Consider the following 18907-nt stretch of genomic DNA (forward strand, 5'->3'; position numbering starts at 1 on the left):
CGTGTTTTAATATGTAAAAACATTTATCTCAGACCAACTATCCAGGCAGCTGTTTTGATGATGAGGGAAACAAAAAGATTCCTTCTTTTTTTTTTTCCATTTCTTTTCACAATACTAGGTATTGAACCTGGGTCCTCACATATGCCAGGCAGCTATATCCCCACTACCCACAATTGCTTTAATTTATGTGTATAGTGTTTTGCCTGCATGCATATCTATCTATGCACCATGTGTGTGCCTGATGCCCTTGGAGGACAGAAGAATTCGTTGGATCCTTTGGAACTGGAGTTATAGATACTTTCCTACTACCATGTAGGTGCTGGGAATTGAATCCTGGTCCTCTGGAGAGCAGCAAAGTTCTTTTAACTGCAGAACCATTTCTCTGGCACTCGAAAATATTTTCTTAAATAAATTATCCAGGAAAGCTAAACATGACAGCAACATTGGAAGGTGACTTACACTTCTTGGTTGAAAGAGGATATGTGATATGTAAATGACTGAACTATAGATATCAGTTTTCCCCTTTAATTTCTCATCAGGATCATCTATGGCTTCCTGGTCAGATCAGGATCACCTATGACTTAACATACTGGTTCTATCCAGAATAGTACCCAGATGAATGGGATACATAGATTCCGTTTTCAAGAATAACAAAGGGGCTCAATAAGGAAAAGGGTAATCATGAAGTTGCCATATGGAGACAAGGTTCTGCGTTGGTCGAGCAGTATTTTACAAAAAAGCTGGACAGCTCTGGCCCTTGTTTTATCAAGACCCATAGTACAAGAGTGAACTGAGTAACAGAAATCAAAAGGCAAACACTGACACCGGAAGCTCACAAGACTTAGTAAAGAACACATTCTAAAAGCCATTAAACAATTTTGAAAAGGAATTGAAGCTGTGAGGACTGAGCCCTGAGATCTGAACAATAAGCCTCACGAATTGGAACAGGAGCTCTCTGAAAGAAATGTCTGCAGTTCTGAGGAATTCTTTTCCCAGACAAGCTTCTTTGTGAAGGGATATTTTTTTTTAACAAACATGCCTATTTTTGACTCAGCTTAGAAATGAAATATTTCAAAAGCCCCTTCAAGCCCAACATCTCTAAAACTCATACAAAGTTGCACTTTAAGGGACACTACAGAAGAGAGATTAGGAGGAAAACCAAGTTGGCGATATTTTCACAGCCAGTGTGAAAACCTTCAAGTCACCAACTTCCCCCCACTCAATTCCTTTAGTGTCTTAGATTAAAACAAACAAATCAAGAAAACAATAGGAAAAACATTAGTAGGGATGGCAAGTGCTTCAACCTTTAGTTTTTTTGTGTTATTATTAAATTTTTGAGAAATTTGTAGAACATATTTATTATTTTTATTTCCACCCCAATTCCTCTCACAACCTCCTATTCATAACCATAACTCATAACCAGCTTCATATTCATATTCTCTCTCTCTCCTTTGACTCCAAGGAGATGGTGTTGGTTGGCTTCTCATGGACCTGCATTAGAGTGTGATCAGTATACCAAACTGAAAAAACTGACTTTCTCTCCTCTATCAGCATTCAAATGCTAATGGATCTTCGTCTAGCAATGGGATCTTGTGCCCACCTCCTCTTACACATGATGGGACTTTGACTTGAGCTTGTGGAGGATTTATATGTGCTGTCTGTGAGTTGAAGGGAAAGGTGTGGTAGGCACACACACACACACACACACACACACACACACACACACACACACACACACACACACAAGTTACCGTGTAATGGGGGTTGGGTAATACCACAATTAGGTACCACAAATGTGGTGGCTTGAATAGGTATGGTATGGCTCCCAGAGATTCATGTGTTGAATGCTTGGTCCATAGTGAGTGGCATTATTAGGAGGTAGGCCCTTGCTGGAGGAAGTGTGCTACCATGTCTGTGGGCTTTGAGGTCTCATTTGTGCTCAAACCACGCATAGTGAGACACTCTTTTTTTGCTGCCTACAGATCAAGATGTAGAACTCTCGGGTCCTTCTCCAGCACCATGTCTGTCTGTATATTGCCATGTTTCCTACCATGACAATAATGTATTAAACTTCTGGAACTGTAAGCTAGCCCCAATTAAATGTTTTCCTTTATAAGTATCATAGTGGTCATGACATCTCTTCAAAGCATGGTACCAGGGACTGTGGTATTCCTGTGGTAGGCTTGACCATGCTATTGGTTTGGAGAAATTTAGACTTTGAGTGTTTGGGTTAGGAAAGCAATGGAATGCTTTAAGCACTGCTTAATGAGCCATACTAGTAGGAGCATGGAAGACAGTGGTGCAGAAGGTGGTTTGAACTGTGGGGGGCTGGCTCAAGAGTCTTCAGAGGAGAAGAACGTTAGTATGTGGCCTAGAGGCCAATCTTGTGATATTTTGGTGAAGAATGTGGCTGCTTTTGCCATTGTCCAAGAAGTCTGCCTGAGGCTAAGGTGAAGAGTTTTGAATTAATTCTGTTGGTAGAGGAAATCTCAGAACAGTCTAGTATTGACTCTGTTGTGTTCACTCTTATGAAGATCTGTAATGAAAAGGAGCAAGATGAGCAAGGAAAAATACACATTGTACAATCTGAGGAGAAAAGAGTCACCAGGAAGTGGAATGGAGCTAATCCTATGTTCAAGGAGATAAACAGATTAAAGGAAAGCCTGATGTTAAATGGAATAAAGAGAGTGGAGACCTCAGCGTTAAGACCCCACCCAGTTAAACTTCTAAATTGTGAAAAGGAATTAAAGAACAGTTTAGGTCCAGGGGTAGTGATACATACCTTTAATCTCAATATTCAGAAGGTAAAGGCTGGGGAAATCTCTGAGTTTGAAGGGTAGCCTGGTTTACAGTTTCAAGACAGCTAAGCTTAGTCTTTGAAGGAAACCATCAAAACCAGAAACTTGGAGAAGATGTAATGCTCCATGTTCCAGCCCTAGCAAGCAGAAGAACTTGGCAGCTGGTAATATGTTTCTGGATTTAGAATCAAGGATAGAAGGGAGGGGTTATGAAATCTCTCTCCATGACTAAGGAAAGCTGCTTACACCAGGCATGTGTCAGGGATGTCCCTGCATGGAGGTCCAGAGAGGCCACCGTGTGAAGCTGTGAAGGTAAATCCTGGGTTGCATTGGAGACCCCAAGATGTTAGAGATGCCAGAGCCATAGGATACCATGTTAGCAAAGAGAGCTGCTAACAGAGAATGGAACCAGGCTGATGAAGTGTGTTGCAGTCCACAAAGTTGACAGAGATCTGAAGAGCATTTTGACATCAGACATGGAGATGCAAAGTTTTAGAGTTTGCCTCGCTGGTTTTCAGTCTTGATTTGGTCCAGTATTTCCCGACTATCCTCTCTTTCCTCCATTTTTGAATGTAATATATATATCCTGTGTCATTGTATGTTGGATGTATGTGATATTTTTTTCTATGTTGATTTTATAGGGGATTACAGTTCAGAGATTGCCTGAATCTCAAAAGAGGCTTTGAACTTTGGATTTTTATACATTGTTGAGACTGTGATAGACTATGGGGACTTTTGAAGTCAGACTAAATGCATCTTGCATTATTTTATGTCTATAAGCCTATGGGGACCAGGGCGTGGAATGTGGTGGTTTGATTGGGTATGGCTCCCACAGACTCACTTGCTTGGATGCTTGGTCCAAAGGGAAAGGCACTATTAGGAATAGATGTGAAACTGATGAGGCCTCGGAGGAAGTGTGTTACTGTGGAGGTGGGCTTTTCGGTCTCATATAGGTTCAAGCCACATCCAGTGTGAGAAATATGTTCACTAGCTTTGGTTTTTTTTTTCCCCAAGTAATGCCACTGAATATGAAATTGCAGCCAAACTCAGTATATAGCCACTTTTCACTCCTCATAAAACAGAAAGACAAGAATCTCTAAAAACATGCTTTCTGGAGAAATGTTATCAAGCATGGGATTCACTTAACTTAGGTAGCTACCTTTTGCTGTGTCCCTACATCTGAGATTTAATTATTGCAATCAGAGTTGGTTTGATTTTTGTCATGTACAGAACTGCCAAGCGATGTGAGAGTTAGAACAAGTGAAAAGTTCTGCCTGGACATTTGAAGTTGCTTTATTTGTATGAGTGTGTATGTGTACTTGTATGTACAGGTATGGGGGAGGCCAGAGGTTGACATCATGTGTTTTCTTTAGTTGATTCTCCACCTTATTTTTTGAGACAGGGTCTCTTGGCAAACCCAGAGCTCATTGATTGCCTAGACTGGCTAGCAAGCTCCTTTCTTGGCTTTCCCAACTCCGAAATTATGGACACATGCTGATGTGCCTGGTGTTTTACATGGGTGCTGGGGAATCAAATTAAAACCCTCAGATTTGGATGACAAACATTTTACCCACAGATCTGTTTGCCTAGCCCTGAATATGAAGATATCTATGAAATTTAGAATGTTATGTACCTGTGAACTTAAACATTATAAATACTAATCAAGACAAGTTTATTATTATAAACAATTTATTTTACTTCTAAATAATCCAGTCTGAAAATGCAAATTTAATTAAAATCAAAATTTTGTTTTGAAGAAATGGACTTGTCATGACAGACTGCTCCTCATTGCTTCATTTTAGGGCAGTGTTCCCATTTCTTTGTGGCTTCTTGCTTTCTCTGTATAGTCACCCATCAAAATCACTGCTATATCCACAGGTAGGTGGAATGAGCTTTTTTTCCTTCAACTTTTCAGCTAGTGAGAACCAACCCAGGATAGCCAATCTTATCTGTTCATCCATAGCAAGGTTCAGTGGGTGGCTTTTTATGGGATTTGATAAATGGATGTAGAAGGAGGGGGTTTCTTTGCCCTGGAGCACATGCTATGAAGACCATCTATTTGGAGTGCTGACAGCCTTCATCTCTGGCTGCTTAGACAAACATCTTCAGAGTGAAGCTACAGAGAAAGCAGAAGGAAAACAGAGGGAGCAGAGCAGCTTCAGACATGTCTTTCCCTTTAGACTTATTAATGTGAGACAGTTATTTTTGTTTGTTTTTGTTTTAAGCTAGTTTGTGTGGGGTTCTATTCCTTACATCTGACAAAACATTGGGAATTAAAAAAATAAGCAACAGGAAGAGCTGGAAGAGAAGCAATTTCCTACAAATTTTAAGGCAGTTCATCATCTTAGCTGCTGTATTTGCAAGAAAGAGAAGAAACAATGAGGATTCTTGCTTTCCTTAGTCCTGAGCATGGGCGACTGGCATGGTCTATCAATTGTATTGGATGGAATGCTTTAGTTTGTTAGCTGATAAAGATTCTAATTATATTTTAAAACTCAAAAATTGTGTATTAACTGAAAGATAACACTGTATGTATTTAACCTTAGTTAAAAAAATGTTCCTAACTCATGTTTGTGGCCACGGGTAAGGAAATCACCATTTGATGTGCTGTTTAACAACAATTGATTTTGCCATGTAGGTAAGTGGTTTTAACTAAAGATTAGAATTTTAGGGAGGTTAATAATGATAAAAGATTGAGGCAATTAATCTAACCTGAGAACATTACACTCACTTCCACTACCTATGCACAAATATTGCATGCATGCAAATATACTTAGTTCCTGAGCATTGAAAAGAAATATAATGCAGACTTAAGGGCAGACATATGCAAATGAATCAAAAGAAGTGAAATTATATAAACGAATTTGGAGGTAACTGGAGAGAAGAGCAGGAAATCCTAGTATTCCAGTTTCATCACCAGATTAATTTGGCTCTTAAACAAATTGAATGTTAGTTCAATCCCATACAAGTATGTGCCTGAACTTACTTTTATTATCAACACGTGAAGGAGCATGTATACAAATGTATTACTTTTGAAAGGCATGCATTTTGTACCATGGGGATGATGATAGCTGCATCATATTTTTGAAGAGACTGTATTGAGTCTGAGCAGAATTTCAAAATGTAATTACTGTTTTTTAGTAGCTGATTGCTTTCCTGTGGGGTTAAACAAGATTAAAATCAGCTTTCAAAATTTTTTATTTATGCAAGTTTGATAAATGTAATCAGTCTTTTTTTGTATCTTTGTTTTCTCACCTGAAAATGGAACTAATAAACAATTCTTTATCTCAATAAATTGTTTTGATAGTTAAATAAATACATTAAAATAATCAAAAGTTGAAAATTACTTCACATTACTATTGCCTTTCTTTTCTTTTTTGATACAGAGTCTCTATCCAAGTCCGGTTACAAATCTCAAACTCCCTATGTAGCTGAGGATGACCTAGATATTCTGATCTTGCTGCCTCAAGCTCCCAAGTGCTAAGAATCTAGGCATGTGCTGTTTTAGCTTGTCTTTGCATTGCAAACACTCTACCAATTGAGTTATATAACCTCACATTACTTCTTTGAAATATGAAATTACTACTATTACTCTATATTTTCTGTATTTTAATGGATAGTTTAAAGGAGAAGTGCTTCTTTTTATGGAATAAATGATTTTTTCCTGTTAAAGAAATCTGCAATTTCCATTAGAAGTACATGTATGTGACCAGTCTGTGAATCTTGCTCTAACATTTTCTAAGATGAGTTTAATGTGATTTAAAGTCCTGTGCTATTACCTTTTTATATTACTGTAATTACCTCTTTCTGGAATACCATCAAAATTAGTGATAAAGATGTTAAATAGTGGGCAGTGGTAGCACAGGCCTTTAATCCCAGCACTCAGGAGGCAGAGGCAGACAGATCTCTGTGAGTTCAAAGTCAGCCTGATCAACAGAATGAGTTCCAGGACAGGCTCCAACCTACAGAGAAACATTGTCTCAAAAAAAACCACAACACAACAAAACAAACAAAAACAAACAAGCTAGAATGTTAGTACAGTAGCATAGTAAGAAATCAATCAAGGGCTGGGCCTTGTGGTGTAGAGGTATAATCTCAGCTACTTGGGAGGATCACAGGTTCAATGCTTGCTTGGGATACAATGAGTTCAAGGTTAGCCAAGGTAGCTTAGCGAGACTCTGATTTAAAATGGAAAGGTAGGAAGATGCTGCAGTCAATCCTATTACTTTGCTTGTTAATTTAAACAACAGAAAAATCGTTGAGAACATAACTAGGGGCAGAGTGGTTGTTGGTGATGAACTGGTGGTACCTGAGTTCACTCCCCAAAGCATCGTCACCACCACCACCAGCACTACCACCACCATCATTATCAATAACAATAACACTAATAATAGCAGCAACAATAGAAAGCCTTTTGATGAATACTCATTTTGATTTCACTGTATGTCAAGAACTTTTTTATTTTGTTATTTTTTATGAAATTGATTAAGTGAGATTCTGTGTTAAATTCTGGAAGAGAAAACAGTGGCTTCATTCTGAGGATTGGTGACATGTGTTATGCATTATTCAGGCCAGTCTTGCAGGGTTTTCAGTGACAAGGCTTCTGAGGACGGTTCACCGAGAGTGCTCTCTTCACACACATTAGTTGGCTGATGCTTTATTAAGATGGATTATTAGACCCAGCACTAACGACTCCTGAGTTAAAATGCTCTGAACTAAATGGTACAAAATGCATCAAGCTCCTGACTGAACCTGTTAAACACATGTGCACAACCCACAGACTCAAAGGAAATGGAAAAGGTCTGTCTTTGAGATGGGCTTAGAGCTTCCAGGCCCCTAGTCTCACTATTAATCATACTTGGCTTCGTAGAACACTTGTGCTCTGTCATTTCTTTGCAGAAGCTGCCATTGTGTGAAGATGGATATGCCCTTTTCTTCCCTGTTCTCCCTGAAGATGAATTCTCCATCTCAATTGCTTCCTCATCGCATGGGCACTTATCTTTGCCTTTTGTGCACTGGAGGAGAACATGCTTCTCCATCTCTTTGTCTCTCAGAAATATGATCCGCGTGTCATTTCCTCTGTCATGTAGCTGCTCTTTACCATGTCAGCCGCTCTGACACCTGTTTCCAGTAGCAAGCTAGTGACAAGTACTATGAGGAAGAAGGTCCCCCCCAAAGCAGCAATCAACCTGAAGGAAAGTAATGCTCTGTTTTTACACTTGAAAAGACAAAGCAGGAGAGCACATTCTCATTTTTCTCTACCCTCTTGCCCTCTCTCTTTCTTTTAAGACACTTTCCCCGAAAAAGACAAATTTTAGCCAAGTTTTTCAACCAAGAAAATTCTGTAAACTTTATTCCAAACCAGAGGTAACAGTGCAAAATGTTTTAATAACTAACTTTAGATTCTTTCCTAACATAGAGACAATTCTTCTGTATCTAGACACTTTAGTGCTCTTCCATAATTATACACACAGTCTATGACTTGTCAGTGGATACTTCTTTTAACTTAGGAACAGAAAGATGCAGTCACATTAGGGGGAAGGACCAATGAGAGGATCATTACGCTTTACATACTATTACTGCTTATCAGCTTAAGCATTGACTTTCAACTCATCATTGTAGTTTGCTACTACTCACCCAGCTCAACTCTAATTCTTTTATAAGCGCTCTTTGTTCTATGACACCAATTTTTCCTTAGAATTCTCCAAACCTTCTAAACTATTTTCCTTCCATGCTTTCAAACTTGCCCATCTTTCTTTGGCTGTTCTTGTAAACTTAAACAAACAACCCCCCCCCCAAAACTGTTAGTGCTCAATTGGATGCCTTCTTTGTCTAAAGGATATTGTCAACTCCAGTCTGTAAACTAGTTTAGGTGTCCTCTATTATCTCATATGCATTTTAAAATTGCTCTTTGTATTCTATTATTAGTTAATTCAACAATTGCATGTTTTTACACAATCAATGCCATCTCTGTATAACCATTCATGGATATGCCTGTCACCCCAAAAACCTGGGAGTTTATTGCATTAAAAAGTTGGTAAAAACCACTAAATTAGCCAACATGGGTTGTCTGTTCCTCACAGACCACACAGAACTACATTCTTAAAGCCACAGCATGGCTAGAAAGGAAACACCATTTCTATTATTAAGTTAATTTGTCAATGTTCTCGTAAAAGTGAATTATTCTCATCATTATTAAAAACTTGTTAATCTACATAACCCTTTCTTGTAACTGTAAAAGTTCTTTTATATTCTTGAAATTAATAGATAATGAGACATATTTATGGGGTGCAACGTGATATTTTGACATTATTAAGTAATTATTATACTTACCACTGAATCATGTTCAAAAGGAAGGAGACTACTATTAGAAGTACAGTTATTGATGACTGGGCTTTTGAATGGAGGATATGCAGTAAGGGAAAGCAGGGACTCAGGGAGATCAGATAGCTGTTGTAGTTGTTGAGGTAAGAGAGAGAGGAACATAGAGTTGTCTGTTGGAAGTACAGGTGAAGAAGACTAGAGTTTTGTTATGTTATAAAGGATGAATGATATAGCTGTATTGCTGGATTACATCGAGGACGAGAGAGGGTTGCTGGTTTTATTCTCTTAAGCTCTGTCTTGGCTAATGGAAAAGATGACACTGATAAGAAAGACTATATTTTCTAAGGGAAGTTGCATTTAGTTTATAAGACAGAAATGGGTGTAATTGGGAGATATGTAGCATCTGAAATCATAGGAATGAATTAGGTACTAATTACTTGTCTCTTTGCTATAAAAATACCTGGCAAAAACAATTTAAGGAAGGAAAGGATTACTTTGGCTCGAAGTTTCAGGGAATACTGTCCATCATGGCACTGAAGATGAGTTAGCAGGAACCTAATGCTGTCAGGGAGTGTGATTGAGGCTATTGCTTGACTTGCTTTCTCCTTTTGATGAAGTCCAGGGTCTCAGCCTAGACAATGGCACTTCTCATATTTAGTGCACGTCTTCTCATCTAAATCAGCCAAACCAGAAGCTACCTCACAGGCATGAATATTCTAAATAGCTTCTCTCAAGAAAGTCTTGAGGCCCAGAACCTAGGTATTTCTAGATGTGTCAAGTTGTCAATCAATATTAACCATTGGCTTTTTCATATTTAATATCTAGTTTATTTACATGATTATTATGAGAGTTAGACTCAATAGAGATAAATCATTTTCTATGGTGTTTTGCACAGGTGCGTTCTAATTTTAAGGTATAGATGCAAACACATTATTGAAATGGCTTGAGGCAATTAAACTCTCAAAAACTCAAGATTAAAATTTTGTGACTCGAATGTGTGGTTAGTTTACATAATGCCCTTTTCAACTCCCAGCACCAACCAAAACAATAGCCCCAGATGTTTTTATTAACATGTTCTTTCTCAAGCATGTTTATCTTCATAAACATGGGCAGGAGAGTGGGCAGGATGGAAGGCAAGACCGTGCGTTTCTCAGTATCAATGCTGTTGGTTTGGATTAGAGACTCATAAAAGCATAACTTACAGTTGTTGGAATGTTTTCCATGTGTCCAAATATGATTATGAGCAGATTATATTTGAAAACTCATTTTAATTAGGTAGCAACTTTATCAAGAACATAATGTTCTCACTTCTACTTTATAGAAGAAAAAAATCTAACCACAAGGTTTAATAACATAATCCAACTTCAGCTAACTGGGTGTGGTTCTGTTTTTAGTCCATCTTTATGCTTTTCTTAAGTGGTCTCTGTCTTGGTCCATTACTGAAGAGATAAGAAAAAAGGCTTAGCTGTAGTTCTGAAAAACTTATAGTGTATTTTTTCTTCATTGCCATCATTTTGTTTCTGAGTTTTTAGCCCAACTAGATAGTGAGAATAATTCATGCCATTTTGCATAATTATTTTTATGATTTGATCACTCAGCTCTGTCATTGAATTCTCTGCTTTTAGACGAAAGATGATGAAAAGATAATGCTATAAATTCTGTTTAAAATTTCTGAAATTGCAAAACTGAGCTTTGGTGAGGGGAGTGTTCATGGGTGCTTTATTATTATTTTATTTAAATTAGAAACAAGCTTCTTTTACATGTCAATCCCAGTTCCCTCTCCCTCCTCTCCTCTCTTGCCCCCTATCAACCCCCTATCCCAACCCCTTTCTGTTCCCAGAGAGGGTGAGGCCTTCCATGTAGGATCTCCAAAGTCTGTCATATCATTTGGAGCAGGGCCTAAACCCTCCCCAGTATCCCTCTATGTGGAGAGGGCTCCCAAAGTCCGTTTGTGTACTAGGAGTAAATACTGATCCACTACCAGTGGCACCATAGATTGTACAGACCTCCAAACTGACTACTCAGGGGGTCTGTAACAGTCTTATGCTGGTTTCTGAGCTATCAATTTGGGGTCCATGAGTAACCCCTTGTTCAGGTCAGCTCTTTCTGTGGGTTTCTCCAGCCTAGTCTTGACCCCTTTGCTCATTGCTCTTCCCTCTCTGCAACTAGATTCCTGAGGTCAGCTCAGTGTTTAGCTGTGGGTGTCTGCTTCTGCTTCTATCAGCTGTGGGTGTCTGTTTCTGCTTCTATTAGCTCTAGGATGGCATATAAGGTAGTCATCAATCTCATTATCAGAGAATGGCATTTAAGGTAGCCTCTTGACTATTGCTTAGATTGTTAGTTGGGGTCAACCTTGTATCTCTGGACATTTCCCTAGTGCCATAATTCTCTTTAAGCCTATAATGGTTTCCTCTATTATGGTTTCTCTTTTCTTGCTCTCCTCTATTCTTTCTCTGACTAGATCTTCCTGCTCCTTCATGCCCTCTTTACTCCTTCTCTTCTCCCCTTCTCTTTCTCCTAACTCCCTATCCCCTTCCCCCTCAGGGGTGCTTTAATTTGCACAGAACACAGAATTTAATTCTCACTATAGAATATTTGATATTAGAAAGTTCAATACATTGTTCAAGGAGAAATTCTGTTTCCCTACCACAAAGATCTTAATGTTGAGGATATTTGCTTAGAAATCTGCTGTGATAAAGAAAGAAAATGATTTAGATTGGGTGATTCATAACAACCATTCATTGCTCACAGTTGTGGAGGATAGGAAGGCCAAGAGTGAGGTTCCCACAGACTGTATGGTGAGGGTTGTCCTCTGTACCAAAGATGCTAGTAGGGACAACCAGGCTCCCCCAAGCCAGTTTTCCAAAGTAAACACTACTAGGTCTAGATGGAATGTTTCCAGGTTCTTAGCCTCTAATTAAAAATTAGATAAAAGCCCACATATTGTGGACACATTATATAAAGCAAAGTCATAGAACAGGCCACAACATATTGCAAGGTCCATGGAGTGCAAACACTCAACGACTCTCATTGCTTGGGCTTCATTTGTGGAGTCCAAGAGGAGGATGTGGCTTGGGTGGTCCTCTGTTTTGACAGAGAAACTGTTGTTCATGGCTCATACCAAGATTTTAACCATGGTGCTGCTTAAAGATTCACATGGGGGCACAGTTTTATAGGATTGTATCCAAAGCCTGCCTAGCACAGATTGGTCCTTTTCCCCTTGTGATAAAATACACTTGGAATAAGTTTGAATAGAAACTGTCCAAGTTCAGTATTCGTTAGGAAAGGAGAAATATTCTATTGTTCCAAACAGGGTGTTTTTTTGTGGTTTGATGCATGGGGCATGGTGTTCCTAGGTTGCTAACAAGTTTCTAGGTGCATTGGTCACAGTGGGTGGTGTGTGCATAGTGTATGCACGTAAGAATCTCAGACTGCCAGAGGTGTTATTAAAGAAGGGTAGGTATTTAGCTCAAATCATGTAGAGTCCTATGCTTCTCGGCTATTCCTCTTGCTTGCCAACCTTAGGTTAGAAAGATAAAGAAAAATAAGGGAACATGGGAAAAAGTCCATTAATCCTGAAGTCTGGTTGACATCTCTTGTCAGCTGAGAGTCAAGAGTTCTTGCATAATTACCATTTGCTGTGAAAGTTGCCTACACAGCAGGATTCTTTTTTTATGGAGATATTTTCAGGCAAGAATGTAAGTATAGTAGTGCTACAGGCCTAAGTGAATATGATCTTTGGGAATGGCTTTATTCCTGTCTCAGAGGTAAAGCTTCAATTTTCTGGGAACCTCACAAACAAGACTACAAACTTTCACTCACAGTAAAAAACATCTTTCCTTCCCATGCAAACCTTGTGATCTGGATATTTTCCTCACCGACTATAGTCCTATCCTGTGCCCCCAGGGGATGCCCTACCAAGTGATTCTAAGCAAGGCTTTGAGACATAACTTCAGAATCTACCAAAACACACATTTTTGTGAAAATATTTAAGCACAACTCTTTGTCTTACAGAGCACACATCCACACGTGAGTATGTCTTATCATTGACCTGAGTGCCTCTCTTTTTGTTACACCCAATTCCCATTACATACTTAAATCTCTTGACAATAATTTTTTTTTGCTGCAAATCCTTGATATTTACTTAAATAGAAGTTTCTGATATCTACTCTTCAGGCTGCTGAGGGGACTGACAGCTTAGAGTGCTATCTCTATTCCAGGCAGCACTCCTGCTGACAATTCATGGGGATCAATTCCTCATGACCTAATCAACTTCCAAGGACACTGTATCTTAATATGAACTTGTTGAGCACTAGGTTCCAATATGTGAATATCTGGAGTGGAGATCCCAATGTTCAGACACAGCACTATTGTACTCTGTAATGTGTTCTCAAAAAGATCTGTAGATTAGGTTAATGTTTCCTAAGTGAACATTAGAAAGAATTTTGAAAAAAAAGCAAGAAAACTAAGCAGTGTAGACACAATCACATGAATTATTTTTAATATAAAAGTAAGTAAAGGACTGAAAAATCATTGTACTACATACAAAATGAATTGCCAAGGTGTACAGTAAATGATGTGGGAGAGAAATATGGGGCAATTTGGATATGAGTCCCTAGTATGTAGATTTAAGAAATAAGCCCCCTTTTGTTGAAGATACTACCCACATTGGATACCCTGGGATTTGGAGGAATCAAGTTGGAACTGATACATAAGCCTACTCCTTAAAGACTAGCCCTCAATGTACCCGAAGGCATTATGCAAGCTGCCAAGAGAGCAATAAATAGTTCTACCAAGCTGTAAAGTCTATGAACCACAGCAATGCATGGACTGATAAGATATCCCAATGGAACAATAATGACACTTTTGTCTTGGGGGTAAACAACAGCTGTCTAATTAGACCCAAGGGCCACTCAATAGCAGGTAATTCATGCCATGTACTACAAACCTAGCCAACTACCTGTGGCTGGAGAGATCACAGACCATAGAGGAGGATCTATTACTGTCATTTCATAATCCAATATTGTTACTAATTTTATTTTAAATGCTCATCCTTATGCTGATAGATAAGCTTCCTTCTTAATAGATGGAGATGATTACAGAAATCCACAACAGATCAAAATTCATAAAATAAGTGACTATGCCAGACCCAGGCACAAATAACACATCTGCACTGTAACCCCAATATCTAAGGCTTGGAGAAACTCACAAAAAAGGGGCAAGAAAAATTCTGAGATTCATTGGACCCCTGAAACTAGATAGTATCTTCTAGACACAACAAGAAAGCTCTGCCCATTAAATCTTAATAATATGTTGCCTTAAACAACTTCTGCCTAATGACAGCACCGGTTGACATGCCAACATTGATTGGGGAAATCTCACAAGGTTCTACCTCTAGATGAAGATCACTGTCTGCTGAGAGGGATAATCAGTGTTCTTCAGGACAAGCTCCCTGACAAACTATCTAATCCTAAGTGGTAAGTTTTAAATACATGCATATATTAACAACAATAAATGAACTCAATTGTTTGTTATGCATTTATCAATACATGGATATATGTATATACATATAGCAATAATAAAGAAAAAGTGATAAACTTGAAAAGGAGGGGAGGGACATATGAGGAGTCAGAAGGATAGAAGGAAGAATAGAAATGATATTACTCACTTGTGAAATTCCAAAATAAATTTAAATAAGAAAATAAAACATATGGAAAATCTAGATACAAATTGTTGTGATATTGTTTTCGAAATTCAATTGTGACTGGGAGCAAGGTGCTTTATGGTAGCATTTAAAGTCATATTATAGGGTATATACATATGTATATATAGTTCTTTACATATTTATTATGTATTTACTCTTGTATAACTGAGATTTTGCTCTTTATCTAGTAGTACTTATCTGAAAGTCTATTACCCTTGAAACTGATCTGGTCACAGCTATTTTATATTCCTTGTTTGTATGATACGCTTTCTTCTGTTCTTTTTGTGTTTATTCTTCACTTATTTCTGAGTCATCTCTTATAGACTATATATAAACAAGTCTTGAATATTTGTATAATATTTGGCAATAACCGTCTTCTAAATGTGCTTTTAAGAGTTAAGTTTTGGCCGTCCATTGTACTTCTGTTTCATTATTGATATTATTTCTGCTTTCCTAGGAGGCTTTTCTTTAACCTTATTAGAGTTTACAGATGAATATGCAGTTTATAATTTTGATTTATCTGGTGATATTTTAACCTTACAACTTCTCTTTATTGTTTGGTAGTTGCTCAGGGGATCATATACATCTCCTTCCAATGATGGAAGTATACATTGAATTAATATTATATTACTTTTTATACTTTTATTTTTTGAAATTCTGGTATTATCATTTCCTTTTTCTTTCCTCCCAGAAACCCTCCCATGTGACCTCCTCCCTTGCTCTTTTTCATATTCTTGATCTCTTTTTCCTTTATTGTTGTTAATTGCTGTTTAGGAGGTCATATTGGTGAGACTTCAGGGTATAGCTTCTCTGATGTTTCCAGGAGACCTAAACTCCAGCAAACTCTCTGACCCTCTGGTTCTCACAGTCTTTCCACCCCCTTCCACAATGATCCCCAAGCTTTAGATTCTGGAATTGTGGTGCTGATGTGTCAGTTGGAACTGGGCTCTCACAGTCCATTTTGATTGGTTGGTAGTTTTCTATAATGGTCTCTGTTACAAAGAGACGTTTCTTTGATGAGGGTTGAGGACGATACATATCTTTGGGTATAGGGACAAATATTATTAATGAGATTGTGGATATTTTACAATCAGGATTTTGTTTGGTTCTCTGGTTAGTCCTTAGTGGGATGCTGTTAGAAATTGGTTCTATATTTTAGATTGGTCTGTGAATGCTGAAAAGAACTGATTACATTTGAACCAATAGAATTCCTTTGATGACAACTCTTTAATGAAAATAGATTTTCAAATGAAAATATACAGTAGAGACATTAACAAGGAAGTGCTGCTTTATGTTCCTAGTGTAGCCTCTTCATAGGTTTGGAAGATGGCATTTTCAGATCTGGGTGAAGTGACATTTCAAATGTCTGTCACAAAATTTGGGCATGGATTTCTTTCTTCTCTTCTTAACAAGAATATGGTAACTGAAGACTCACTATCATTTAGGAAGAAGAAGAAGAGGAAGAGGAAGAAGAAGAAGAAGAAGAAGAAGAAGAAGAAGAAGAAGAAGAAGAAGAAGAAGAAGAGATCTTTTCTTTTATGAGAAGAATGTAGCTTGAATATACTATTGTAAAAACTGCCTTTCCAGTAGTTTTAATTTCATTTAAATCTCATAAACTCCAAGCAAAATGAAATTGCTGCTGGTAAGGAAGTATCCATTCTCACATGGAACATCTGTAAGATTTATGTTTTCTGTGCTCTGGGTCTTTAGTGTGAACTCCAGGTTGGTCTCTCTTGTTCCTAGCAGACATTTGCAAAGACGATTCCATCTGTAGGTGGCTGTGAGTTATTATTGTTTTTGTTACTCTGCCCGGTGGAAGGAAGATTAAATCAAATTTTGGGAAAATAGAGTATAAGGAGAATATAATTCTACTTTTAGGCCAATATAAAGGATAATAATTCAGTTCTCCACCCCCTGTGGGAGTTTTGACTCCTTCCCCTATTTTAATTTGAGATACATTTGAAATTGTTATGTACTCCCAGCGGACTGTCCTATAGCTAGGATGAACTTGTGTCTCTATCAGGTTAAATGGACATAAAACAAAAGGGCAAAGAAACCTACGGTTTCCCAATCAGTTATACCCAAGGTGATCAAACCAGATCTTAGAGCCTGTTGCCGAATTTGTTCATGAAGCAATGACATTCTGTTCTCAAATATTTGCATACAGAACAAATATTCACTCTTCCAATTCCATAGTTAAAAAAATACATTTCTTTCTAAATCATTTTCTGATTTCCACTCCTAAGTGTTTACAAGAAATAAAAACAAGCATACATCAGAAGGGAAGGAATTATTGAACAGCAGCTCCTTCCTGCTAGTTGTCTTTCTGCCCTGTGGTAGTTCACATGCAAAGCATGCTTCCCTTACAGATGGAAGGCACCAGTCCTTGCCATTAAAGAAACACAGCAGGACCCGGAGAGGATTTGTTGAAGCTGAAAACTGACTATATAATTTAGCTCAGAGGCTGGAGTGGCATAAGTCTCAAATAAATCAGAATGGCAGGTCCACAAATGGAAGGCAAGTGGAGTGAAACATGAGTTTTTTCCTCATACGCCTTCGCTTGTTAGCACAATTAAAACAATAACCAGCTCCTTTATTGCTTGTGATTTAGCAGTTAGCCAAAGAAAGTGACAATTTCAGGCTCGGATAGACGGAGCCACAGAAAAATGAAAACAGCAAGTTACTGTCATATTTTGCCAACAGATACTGTCAGGCTCTAAGACAAAAACAATCTTTCCACCATGGTGAATATGTTTGCTTAACTTAGCTTCCTAGATTCTTGCTGTTGAGATGAATCAGCTTCTTCCAGTGATCTGGTCTTTGCTTTCTCTACTTGTTTACTGAGGGCATGTAGAATCTGCTGCCTTTAAAAGACAGCTTGTGTCCAATAACAGAGCTGTTAGCTGCTGCCAAAGGTAAGTTCCCCTATTGCTTCCCTCCTTTGGAAGCTTGCATGGCACCTTCTCATAACTGTAAAAGTCAGTACTTAAGGAGAAAGCATTCAGGCCACACACACACACACACACACACACACACACACACACACACACACACATCATGCACACATGCACGCAGGCACGCATGCACGCATGCACGCACGCACACACACTTGCATGCACATGTGTGTTTAACATCAACTGAAAAAAAAGAAGCCATAAATTTGATAGAGAACAAGGAAGGGTAAATGGGGAAAATGATGCCGTTATAGCATAATCTTATACTGGCTAGTTTTATGACAACTTGATACATTCTAGAGTCATTGGAGATAAAGGAGCTTCAATTGAATAAATGTCTTCATAAGATATGACATTTCCCACTTTGGTCATGGGTTCTTGTCACCATCCCCTTCATTGAGGGACTATGCAATCTTCTCTTGGGGTCCTCCTTGTTTCCTAGCTCCTCTGGTAGTGTAGATTGTAGACTAATGATCCTTTGCTCTATGTCTAAAAATCAAAAATGAGTGAGTACATACCATGTTTATCTTTTTGTGATTGGGTTACCTCACTGAGGATGGTTTCTTCTAGTTTCATCCATTTGCCTTGGAATTTCAAGTTTCCATTGCTTTTTTTTTTCTGCTGAGTAGTACTCTATTGTGTAAATGTACCACATTTTCTCTATCCATTCCTCAGTTGAGGGGCATCTAGGTTGCTTCCAGGTTCTAGCTATTATAAATACTGCTGCTATGAACATCATTGAACATATGGGAACCCGAGGGAAGTAGAGAAGGAGAGCCTTCATCCTTTTGCTGTTTGAAGCAGAAACAGACACCACAGCTAGGCACTGAACCACACTACTGGAATGCAGTTGTGGAGAGGGAGAAGGGATGAGCAAAGGAGTCAAGACAGGGCTGGAGAGACCTGCAGAAACAGTGGATCTGACCTATGGATAGCATGGAGACCCTTGTCATAAAGCTGGGGAAACAGCATTGGACCAAACCAAACCCTCTGAATGTGGGTACCAGCTAGGAGGCCAAGAGAGTCTATGGGACCTCTAACAATGGAGCCATCTTTATCTCTAGAGCACAATTGACTTTGGGAGCCCATTCCCTATGGAGGGATACTATGGTAGCCCGGATACAGCA

At 38.4% G+C, this 18907-nt stretch overlaps 1 long non-coding RNA gene across 1 annotated transcript in view; it reads left to right on the forward strand.

Moving 5' to 3' along the window:
- LOC118239741 overlaps positions 1-17826 on the forward strand; it is a 91098-nt gene extending 73272 nt beyond the window's left edge. The window contains exons 2-3 of the long non-coding RNA XR_004772597.1: positions 14466-14599; positions 16272-17826. This is a non-coding gene — a long non-coding RNA (uncharacterized LOC118239741). The remainder of the gene's footprint in view (positions 1-14465; positions 14600-16271) is intronic.
- The last annotated feature ends 1081 nt before the right edge of the window (positions 17827-18907 follow it).

The sequence above is a fragment of the Cricetulus griseus genome, assembly GCF_003668045.3.
Source record: "Cricetulus griseus strain 17A/GY chromosome 1 unlocalized genomic scaffold, alternate assembly CriGri-PICRH-1.0 chr1_1, whole genome shotgun sequence".
Classification (NCBI taxonomy): domain Eukaryota; kingdom Metazoa; phylum Chordata; class Mammalia; order Rodentia; family Cricetidae; genus Cricetulus; species Cricetulus griseus.